The sequence below is a fragment of the Gymnoscopelus braueri genome, assembly GCF_963280865.1.
Source record: "Gymnoscopelus braueri genome assembly, chromosome: 5".
NCBI classification, from domain to species: domain Eukaryota; kingdom Metazoa; phylum Chordata; class Actinopteri; order Myctophiformes; family Myctophidae; genus Gymnoscopelus; species Gymnoscopelus braueri.
Window position 1 is genome coordinate 39075305 of NC_137606.1, and position 11254 is coordinate 39086558.

Sequence of the window (11254 nt, forward strand, 5' to 3'; positions counted from 1 at the left end):
AACAGACCTGAATTTGTGAAAAAGGAGGACAAAGAGATGACACAGTTTCACGCAAATTGCTCAGAAATTCTGGGTTTAAGTTTTTTTCAAACTGCTCAATAGGGCAGGAAATCTAAGGGCGGAGCTTACTGGTCAAAGTGATAGATGTTTTCCTTATGAGTCAAGGCACATGTGTAAGCAAGTTTCATGGCTGTCGGCCAAACGAGGCATGACTTTTACCTGTTTAAAGTTTGCATTTAAAAAAAAAATGCTATAGCTCCCCCCTTTGGCCAATTGAAGTAAGATTGGTTTCAGTGATATTTGGAATGACCCTCTACATTACTGCAAAGTTTCAAACAAATGTGAGTCTGCATGTATGTGTTAGGGGCAGACGAATAATTTTCATAAAACTGCAATATTCATTGGCTCATTAAAGCTTAATAAGTTAATGTTTTCATTTATGGAAAATCCGCCACTAAGTTTTGTCGGCATAGGTCCAAAGTACATGTGTAGAACGTTTCACGCAAATTGCTGATAAATCACTGCAGAAACACAGGTTTAAGTGTTTTTCAAACTGCTCAAAATGGCGGAAAATCTAAGGGCGGAGCTTACTGGTCAAAGTGACACATGTGTTCCTCATGAGTCAAGGCACATGTGTAAGCAAGTTGCATGGCTGTTGGCCAAACGAGGCACGACTTTTACCTGTTTAAAGTTTGCATTAAAAAAAATTGCTATAGCACCCCCCTTTGGCCAATTGGAGTAAGATTGGTTTCAGTGATATTTGGAATGACCCTCTACATTAGCCTACTGTAAAGTTTCAAACAAATGTGAGGGGCAGATGAATAAGTGTTTTAAAACTGCAATATGCATTGGCTCATAAAAGCTTAACGTTTTCATTTATGGAAAATCCGCCACTAACGTTTTGTCGCCAAAAGTACATGTGTAGAAAGTTTTGTGCAGATTGCTCAAAAATCCCTGGAGTATAGTTTTTTCTCTGCTTTTCATATAATTCAAAATGGTGGGAGATCTAAAGGTCAGAGGTCAAAAGTCAGAGTGTGAAAGTTGTTAGGCATGAGGAGACGCATGTGTGTATCAAAGTTTCATGGCTGTAGGTCAAACAGGGCATGAGTTGTACCTGTACAAAGTTGGCATTTTTCAATTGAGTGCTACAGCGCCACCCTTTGGCCAATGGTTGTGAGTTTCGTGTCTTGGCCGAGATGCATAGCCCTCTACCATATTGCAGAGTTTCGTAAAAAGCGTATGCACGGTTAGGCCGTGACAGAAAAAACGGTGGAAGAATAGTGAAAGCCAACAGTTTCAAAGAGGTTTCGAGCCTGATAGGCCTCGAACCCTCAATTAGACCTACAAAATGTCCCTGATATTCAGGCATGTGCACACATAGTGGCCAACCAGTGCTGAGCACCTCCCTGATTGCCTTCATATATAGGAGAAAGTGGCCTTTATAGTTAAATTTCTTTTATTTATATTTCTCTTACCGAACTACTGGTTTGGTGTCTGACCTGCTCTCATTCAAAACAAGGGCTATGCTAGGTCATTTTGTTTCCCCCTCCTGATAAATGTGTTTTTTAACAAGAAACAAGAGAAAGGATGTGCTCAACTCAAAAGTCTTCAAACCATGTGTACAGAACCAAAAGGCACAAAAGTAACATATGAAGGCATAAACACTTGCAAATAAGAAGAAGGAAACTGCCCTAGCTGTCATCAGCAAGACATATGTGTGAAGTCTGTTTTTAGGACATGGCTAGACGTCTCGCCCAACAGTGTGAACTTGCTAGGTTCCGTGTATAGGATTTGTAACGGATTACTCAGCCTGGCCTGAGGAGGCCAGGCTGGTCAGCACTAGATGACCAGTAAGGAGACGGGTTGGGACATATTTGGGCAGGCAATCCGAAAGGCAGGAAGGTGCTAAACAATTAAGTGCCTTAAAAACAATTAAAAGGATTTTAAAATCAATCCTTTATCTTCTCTGGTTTCAAAATGTCCCAATGACCTCTGGAAATGAATATCGGCTGTTCTCTTCTTCTATTCTCAAAAATCAGTTTTTATTCAGTTTTGTAAGTGCAGTTTATTTGTTTTTATATTTATTTATCTATCTATTTATTTTATTCATTCATGCGTGTGTATTTGTTGTGTGTGTGTGTGTGTGTGTGTGTGTGTGTGTGTGTGTGTGTGTGTGTGTGTGTGTGTGTGTGTGTGTGTGTGTGTGTGTGTGTGTGTGTGTGTGTGTGTGTGTGTGTGTATGTGTTGGGGCAGGGGGCTACTGTATTTCATAACCTGTGGCTTTGCTTTAAGAACTAAGGAGCTGGGCAGAGAAAGTATTCAGTAAACATTTTAGCATTATTTTAGTTTATTAACAAGTCTATGACCTATGGAAAAGTACTGCCTGTCCTCAATACTACTCAAATGTATTCTTATTAATGCGGGTGTTCCCATACTATAAGATTTGGAGGACCTATTATTACTTTTCAGGCTCTTAGTTAATATAATCCACCAAAATAGCAGAGCTTATTAAACATACAGTATAATAAATAAAATGACTTGTGCAGATCAATGGGTATTACATTTGTACTAAAATTACAAATGAAGTACATACCATAACTCTAACCCCACAATACAATGCCATCAATACGGCCATCAAGCGTGATACAAAATAAAAAAATCACACCCTGTGTGAAGTGGGCGGTGTCTTGCTAGCTAATCACAATACTGAATGGAGTCAACCAATCATGTACAAAAAATAAATACATTTATTGAAAGACTCTTTATGATGGACAAAACCATAACTTGAAAAAAACAATCTTATGGTTTTTTTTTCAAGTTATGGTTTCTTATATAGGGCTATGCACATGTGTCATGTGACACTGGCCAATCACAGTCCTGAATAGACTGTGATTGGCCAATCACAGCGCAGGATAATTGTACAAATTTCCAAACCTCACTTATAGGGGCGGTTTCACAGCGCTGGATAATTGTACATTTTTCCAAACCTCACTTATAGGGGCGGTTTCACCGCCCAAAAAGTATACATTGAACAACAAAGAGTACTACTGCTTTTACTGCAGGCAGTGTAATGGAAGAAAGGAAGTAGGGTATATGTATTTTAAAATGAATGCGAGGTGTTGCTAACCACACAACAACCATGAGTCATTTCTGACATCAATCAAGACTGCTACTTTGCTTTGCAAAGGACATATTTGGGCAGGCAATCCGAAAGGCAGGAAGGATGGTAGAGTGTGTTGTTAATGTTGCTTTATGGTCGTATGTGTCCCGCAACGCAGGGGGGGGGGATACAGATCCTGCCCGGTCAACATTAGAGTCCACGCTACACGGCTGGTTGTCACTGCCTGTCTTCAATAATACTCAAATGTTTTCTTATTAATGTGGGTGTTCTCATACTATAAGATTTAGAGGAGCTATTGTCTTGTCACTTTCCTGGCTCTCAATATAATCCACTAGAATATAGTTTGTTAAACATACGGCGTAATAAATAAAATGACTAGGGGATCCAACTTGTGCAGATCAATGGGTATTACATTTGTACTAAAATGACAAATGAAGTACATACCCTAATCCTAACCCTTACAATACAATGCCATCAATGTGATACGGCCATGAAGCGTGATACAAAATAAAAAATATATGTATTGAACTAGAAAATGTGCTAATCGGAGCACAGGTCTCCGCCAGGTCAGGTAGGTTTTTGTGGGCCAGCAATGTTTGGAAGTTGCCAATCAGGATGGAATTTGAAAAATCACAATGATCCGTCTTGATCACATGACTGTACCGATTTGCATGAAATATGGATAAAATATGAAGGAGCAATATCAAAAGAAATGCTTTACATAAGGCGGCCTCCTGGTGGTGCTATAAAAGGCAGATGTGAAAAATGCAGGGTAAAGGTTTTTCCTTGGCCTCTAGGGCGTACATATTCAAAGTTTTATGTTGGTGCAATTATAGATAAAAACATGAATCGGCTTGTTGTAGCGCCACCATGAGGCTGATTTGAAATGTTTTAAATGCAATTTCTTCCTCTGCCTACTGGGAAAGTAGGCCGAAAGTAGTAAAAATTGTATGGAAATTGTACGCTGTGTTATAGATACTAAGCATTCAAAAGGACATGCTTTTGTACTTTTGTAGCCCCGTTTGGAACCTCACTCTCAACCCGGAAGAACCCCAGACGGCAGGTACCAGTACTGCTCCCGATTCGGCTACAATGGGAAAACATGGCACAGGCTGACTAAATAAGCGATTTAAACAGGTTTTTTAACCCCGTCGTCAAAATTTTACTTTCCAGAAAAATCTCAAACAGACTGTAGGTGTCTCGGACTACCTTTACTTTTTGGATACGATGTTGCGAAAAAGGTGATCTTCACTGCGTTTGGACGGACTCTACCTCTGCCGGGACCCGGTACAACGGGACCTCATCTCTGAGATATCATGGAGAGTGAGGTTCCAAACGGGGCTAGAACTTTTGACATATACATATCTCTCTCTGTGTATCAGAAGAAGATATTTGACACAGGTTAGCTCTCTCTCTCTCTCTCTCTCTCTCTCTCTCTCTCTCTCTCTCTCTCTCTCTCTCTCTCTCTCTCTCTCTCTTTAATGTGTGTACATTAGTAGGCACCAGTACAGTGGAAATGACAGAGGTTGTGGTTTGGTGGCGTAATTCGTTTCTTATAAGTCTACTTTCAGCTTCTTCCTCATGTACAGAAAACTAAAACCAAAAGAGTACATGAACACACACAAGTCATGTGGTCCTTTTCGCACATTAACCCAACATGCACATGAATCAGCCTCGTAGGGCCTACTGTCTGACGGACGGATTAACGTCAAACTCTGTCTCTCTCTCTTCCTCCCTCTCTCTCTCTCTCTGTGTATCTGTGTGTGCGCCAGTAGGTGCACTGCGTGCAATACCAAGCGAGCAATAGCGGCAGGCCTGTACTGCAACAAGCATTATTTGTTGTATATGTACAAGTTGTAAAACATAAGCATAAATGCAGAGAGATTGGAGGGGGCAGGGTACATTTGTGTTCATACTGCAGCACTGCCCATCGTGGATGTCTGCAATTGGCTAGTTTTGGGCCATAGCCTGAGAGGACACCTGGTCAGATAATTGCTCTGTGATTATCTAAACAAAATGGCATATAGTTGTCATTGACTGATTTGAACATTTAAGGTCCTGTGCCTGTTAAGAACCAACCCGCCAATTACAATATGGCTGTCCGTTTGGGTTGTGGGATCTAAACAACTGTCACGCCAAGATAATAGGAACGACGTAATTTGTAAAGAGTTCTTTGCAAGTTGTTGAAAGCTTTTCCTCTCCCATATCTGCCAGAAGTAGTGGTACATACTTTACATTTATTGTTTCTATAAATGACTTGTACAACCAGTCTTTGTAGTTGTTGTATTGCGACCAAAATAAATAAATAAATCATTTTAAGTTGATTCATTGTTGACCATGACAGCTTGATTGGAGCTCCAGGAGCTGGAATGATGTAACCATAACAACCACCAACATATGTGAATCAATGAATTACATAAAACACCTTTCATAGTGAATAGCCAGTGAATTAAAAGAAAATTAGACCTACAAAATGTCCCTGATATTCACGCATGTGCACATATAGTGGCCAACCAGTGCTGAGCACCTCCCTGATTGCCTTCATATATAGGAGAAAGTGGCCTTTATAGTTACATTTCTTTTATTTATATTGCTCTTACCGAACTACAGTTGGTGTCTGACCTGCTCTCATTCAAAACAAAGGCTATGCTAGGTCATTTTGTTCCCCCTCCTGATAAATGTGTTTTTTAATAAGAAACAAGAGAACGGATGTGTTCAACTCAAAAGTCTTCAAAGTATGTGTACAGAACCAAAAGGCACAAAAATAACATATGAAGGCATAAACACTTGCAAATAAGAAGAAGGAAACTGCCCTATTCTGTCATCAGCAAGACATATGTGTGAAGTCTGTTTTTAGGACATGGCTAGATGTCTCGCCCAGCAGTGTGAACTTGCTAGGTTCCGTGTATAGGATTTGTAACGGATTACCCAGTCAAATTTATTTTGTTCTTAAAAATGCTTAAACCTTAAAAATCATAATCCTTACCATTAATATTTAACTGACTATACAGTATAAGGATACACCTTTGCATGACTGAGTGTAGAATGTTTAATAACAATAATAAATATTATTATTATAATTTGTATAGCACCTTTCATGACATCAAATGCAGCCCAAAGTGCTTTACATAAAAAAAGAGATCAACAAAAGAAAACTAACACAATTAAACAAGATTAAAAACAATAAGATCAAAAACATGATCAAGAACAAATTAAAAGGAGGCAAGATCAAAATTAAGACAATACAAGAAAATAGCAAGAACAAAACATCACTACATCACTTTAGAAGGATTCCAGAACCACTCAGACTACCTATTTAGGTACACACTTCAATATAATAAATAATAATAATAAACTTTATTTGTATAGCACCTTTCATGACATGAAATGCAGCTCAAAGTGCTTTACAGAGCAAGAATACAATTACAGTTACAACCAATTTAACAATAAAGCAAACAAAAATAAAATAAAATAAAATAAAATAAAATAAAATAAAATAAAATAAAATAAAATAAAATAAAATAAAATAAAATAAAATAAAATAAAATAAAATAAAATAAAATAAAATAAAATAAAATAAAATAAAATAAAATAAAATAAAATAAAATAAAATAAAATAAAATAAAATAAAAGCAAAAGCATAAAACAACATTAAAATAGGGAACCACACAGAACCACACAGACTCTACCTATTGAACGATATACTAAGTCTACATTTACAGGGAACCACTAAAAGCAAGAGTAAAAAAGTGGGTCTTGGGCTTGCTTTTAAAGCTATCTATGGTTGTTGCTTGTCTTATATGTAATGGGAGCTTGTTCCTCTGTTCCAGACCGTTGGCCCATAAAAGTAGAAAGCTGCTTCGCCATGTTTTTTATAATTCATTTTTGGCACCTCGAGGAGGCCAGGCTGGTCAGTACTAGATGACCTAAGGAGGAGGGAGAGCGAGTGCATTCTCCGGCAGCGGCAGCAGCCACGGCGTCGCCGGTAACTGCCGACTACAGCCGCGGCAGTGTTTCCTCTGCTGCGGCAGGCAGCGGCAGTGTTTCCTCTGCTGCGGCAGGCAGCGGCAGTGTTTCCTCTGCCGCGGCAGTGGCTCCTATTCCGCGGGACCTCCGCACGCCGCCCCGCCGCCCCCACGGCTCCGGCGGGACCTCCGCACACCACCCCCCCCCCCCCCCACGGCTCCGACCGGCAGAGAACCCCACCCCCCACATGTCCGCCCCTACCACGCCACCCACCACCACCCCGTTGTACCAATAATGTATAAATAAATAATAAAAATATACTTATAGCAGATGTACAGGCTCACATGTTGTGAGCTTGTAGATCGGCTATTTTCAAATAGCCTTTGTATATAAAAGTAAAAGTACTAAAATTGTGTCAGCTTGTAGATCGGCTATTTTCAAATAGCCTTCGCCTAATAATGTATGAATAAATAATAAAAATATACTTATAGCAGATGTACACTCAAAATATACTTATAGCAGATGTACAGGCTCATGTTGTGAGCTTGTAGATCGGCTATTTTCAAATAGCCTCTGTATATAAAAGTAAAAGTACTAAAATTGTGTCAGCTTGTAGATCGGCTATTTTCAAATAGCCTTCGCCTAATAATGTATAAATAAATAATCAAAATATACTTATAGCAGATGTACAGGCTCACATGTTGTGAGCTTGTAGATCAGCTATTTTCAAATCAAATAGCCTCTCAACGGCCGCTTGCCGACAAACGGTGGCAACTCCGGTGTGCTCCGGTAGCTTCCGCGGTGAGACCGGCAGCTGCCGGTAAGACCGGTAGGTGTCGGCAGCTCCGGTGTGCTCCGGTAGCAGCCGGTCTCACCGGCAGCTGCCGGTGAGACCGGCAGGTGTCGGCAGCTCCGGTGCTCTCTGGTAACTGCCGCGGCGAGACCGGCAGCTACCGGTGAGACCGGCAGTTGTCGGCAGCTCCGGTGCGCTCTGGCAGCTGCTGCGGCTCCAGATGGCGCTTGCCGACAACGGCTGCTACCGGGGCACCTATAGTTCCAGTCTTATTGTAGGCTACAATTGGCGTTTTAGGCACGCTGTATATTTCTTCTGCAGTAAAAAATGATAACATGATAAGAGCATCAGTTAATTCATGTTGGCCTTTAATAAACGAATTAACTATTAAATTAATGAATTGGACTCTGTGACAATGTAGTGGTTTCATATTGCAATGTATCCTGAATCTTGAGTTCAATTCCAGCTGTCTTTATTATTATTATCATCATTATATTATGATTATAGCCTACTGACAGACAGTGAATGATTGGACTCAGCTCTTTTATGAGCTAGGCCTATATATGTATAGCTCTTATATCGGTCATAAGTCATATATATACTCATAGAAAGCGATATAAACAAATGCAAAGTGTAAATTAATCTCATATATTTTTGCTTGACAAGCAGGGGTTTTCTCTCTCTCTCTCTCTCTCTCTCTCTCTCTCTCTCTCTCTCTCTCTCTCTCTCTCTCTCTCTCTATATATATATATATATAGCCTACTTTGAGTATTATACAAAGTTTTTTTTTTAAATGGCAACATCATACATGTAAAACGCAGTAATGCATTATTTATTTATCATGTTCTTGTAGGTAGAATGGTAATTTGAGAATGCTGTGACTGCCTCTCAGATGGAAGAAGAACTCCTTTTTTTGTGGATCAACATTAAAAGTTGATAAAAGACATTAAAGTTGATTGAAATTTCAATAAAGTACAGGAACACAGTATATAGTATTAATTTGCTTATTTCAATTATAAAATGTATTAAGTGAAAATGTTGTAGTAGGCTACATACAATAATATATGTTATTTGGTGAATTACGGTCATTAGAGTTCAATTAGACATGTTCATTGTTGTAATGCTTATTGAATATAACTTTATTTGAGTGGGTAGCATACTTTTAACAGATGAAAGCCTTCAGAAAATGTGTTAGAAACCAAAATAATTCAAACATTGATTTTTACGAGCTTGTGAAAGCAAGCAAGCTGGTCTATATGTAGTCACTGCGCTAGTCATGACTTTTTCCTCATTGGCTGTCCTTTAGGCTTTAAGCAGTTAAATATTGTAGCAGTGTTTCCCAAAAATATGTCTGGGTAACACTTTACTTAAAGGTCGGGTCTAAAATGCATTATAATCATGTTTATAATGCATTATAATGCATTATAATGTGCATTATTATAATAGGCATTATAACACTCATTATAAATGTTTATAATTATGCATAACAACTTATAACAACGTTCATTACGTATTATAAGTGCTGGTCATAATGCAATATTATGCTCAATAGAACAAGCGTTATAACTACCATAACTTAGTTATTTATAAAATATCTGTTGGTATGCATACTTATAAACATTTATAACGAGTGTTATGAAGCATCATAAGTCTGTCTGTCTGCCTAAGTCTGTCTGATCTTTTGAAATAAAAAGTGTGCTCTGAAAGAAAAGGTGCATGGGAAACACTGATTTAAGCCAAACGTCCTCTCAGGCTATGGTATCACTTCACATCACATTGATTTATTGAGTGAATACTTAACGGTTGGCAACTGCAACAAAGAGGGAAATGTCAATGTGCATCAATTGGTTCAATAATATAAACATGTTTAGTAAACAGCACCCCTCCCTCTATTCCTGGAATTTAATACACAGGACCACAATGGAAACAAGCCCTTAGGGCTTTCTGTGCTATCCTTTTAGCACCATTGTATAATGTACCACTGTACTATTAGTAAACTGTTAATAAAGTATTCAATCAATCCCCCATCTGACAACAGCGGTCTGTCTGATACCGTACCCTAGTTAAATAATAAGATCATTAGAAACTCTGCAGCTGCAATGAGGTGCTCAGGTCATATTGATCTTACTTTTTATGTAATATAATTAAGAATGAAATTCGCTATGTCTCAAACAGTGTTCAAAGGAGTTGAACGTTATACTGCAGTTTTTATTAGAAGCCTAGTAGGCCTACTACTGTTGGATTGTTTGTGTAATAAATCCACTACTGAGCTTTAGATGTGAAAGGGCTGTCAAACGATTACAAATTTGAATCAGATTAATCACAGCTTAAAAATTAATTAATCATGATTAATCACCATTCGAACTATGTCCAAAATATGCCATTTCTTACATATTGTGGGAATGGAGAGATAAATGACAGAAGGCGGAAATATATATTTGATTTAACATACAGTATGTATGCATGTTTAAATCAACAGTGTGGTATTAATATTGAAAAATATATAATATACACCATAATACAATGACATCATTTATATTCCTCTAAACAAGTGTGGTCCTTGAGGGGGTTGCAGATGGTCCCCAGCTAAATGGAGAGTTGGTAACCAATGGACCCTTATAGACCGGTAAGGGTCCATTTGGTTTCATTTTATGCTCTCAAGGGTTAACTTATTGAGAAAATCATCTGTTTTCTCTCCTATGGTACCAATATCAATACAGCATGGACAAACTCGTATATTTCACCAGATATAAAAAATGTTTTAGTTACCCCACTGCGCCCCCTATAGATCCAGTCAATGGAACTTTTCTATTGACATGTTTTTCTTCCGGTAAAATATTTTCTTTTCTGGCCAAAACGTGTATTTTAGACGTGAGGTGGGGGGCTACAAGTGTACCCACTAAGGAAAGTAGGCTTTCAACATCTTAAAAGCGTCTTCGTTTTGGTGAGTAGCAAAAGTATATTTTTTATTTTTTACTAAAGACGAGAGGCTGCGCAGCCTGCGCTACCGGGTGATGTGGGCAACGGTTGGAAAGTAACATAGCGTTAGGGAGAGTTAGGGAGAGTTAGGGAGAGTTAGAGAGAGAGAGAGAGAGAGAGAGAGAGAGAGAGAGAGAGAGAGAGAGAGAGAGAGAGAGAGAGAGAGAGAGAGAGAGAGAGAACCCCTGCTCGTCAAGCAAAAATATATAGGACCCGCTCAATTAAGTATAATCAAGCTTCACTGCATGCAGTGGTATGGATTTCTACAGAGAGCAATTCTTTCAACTTAAAATGCTGCATTACAAGGGGCAATTCTCTTGAAGGCGGGAGCGACACAGTGAGTTAGGGTTCAGCACCAAGGACAGCGCCATATATATATATATATATATATATAT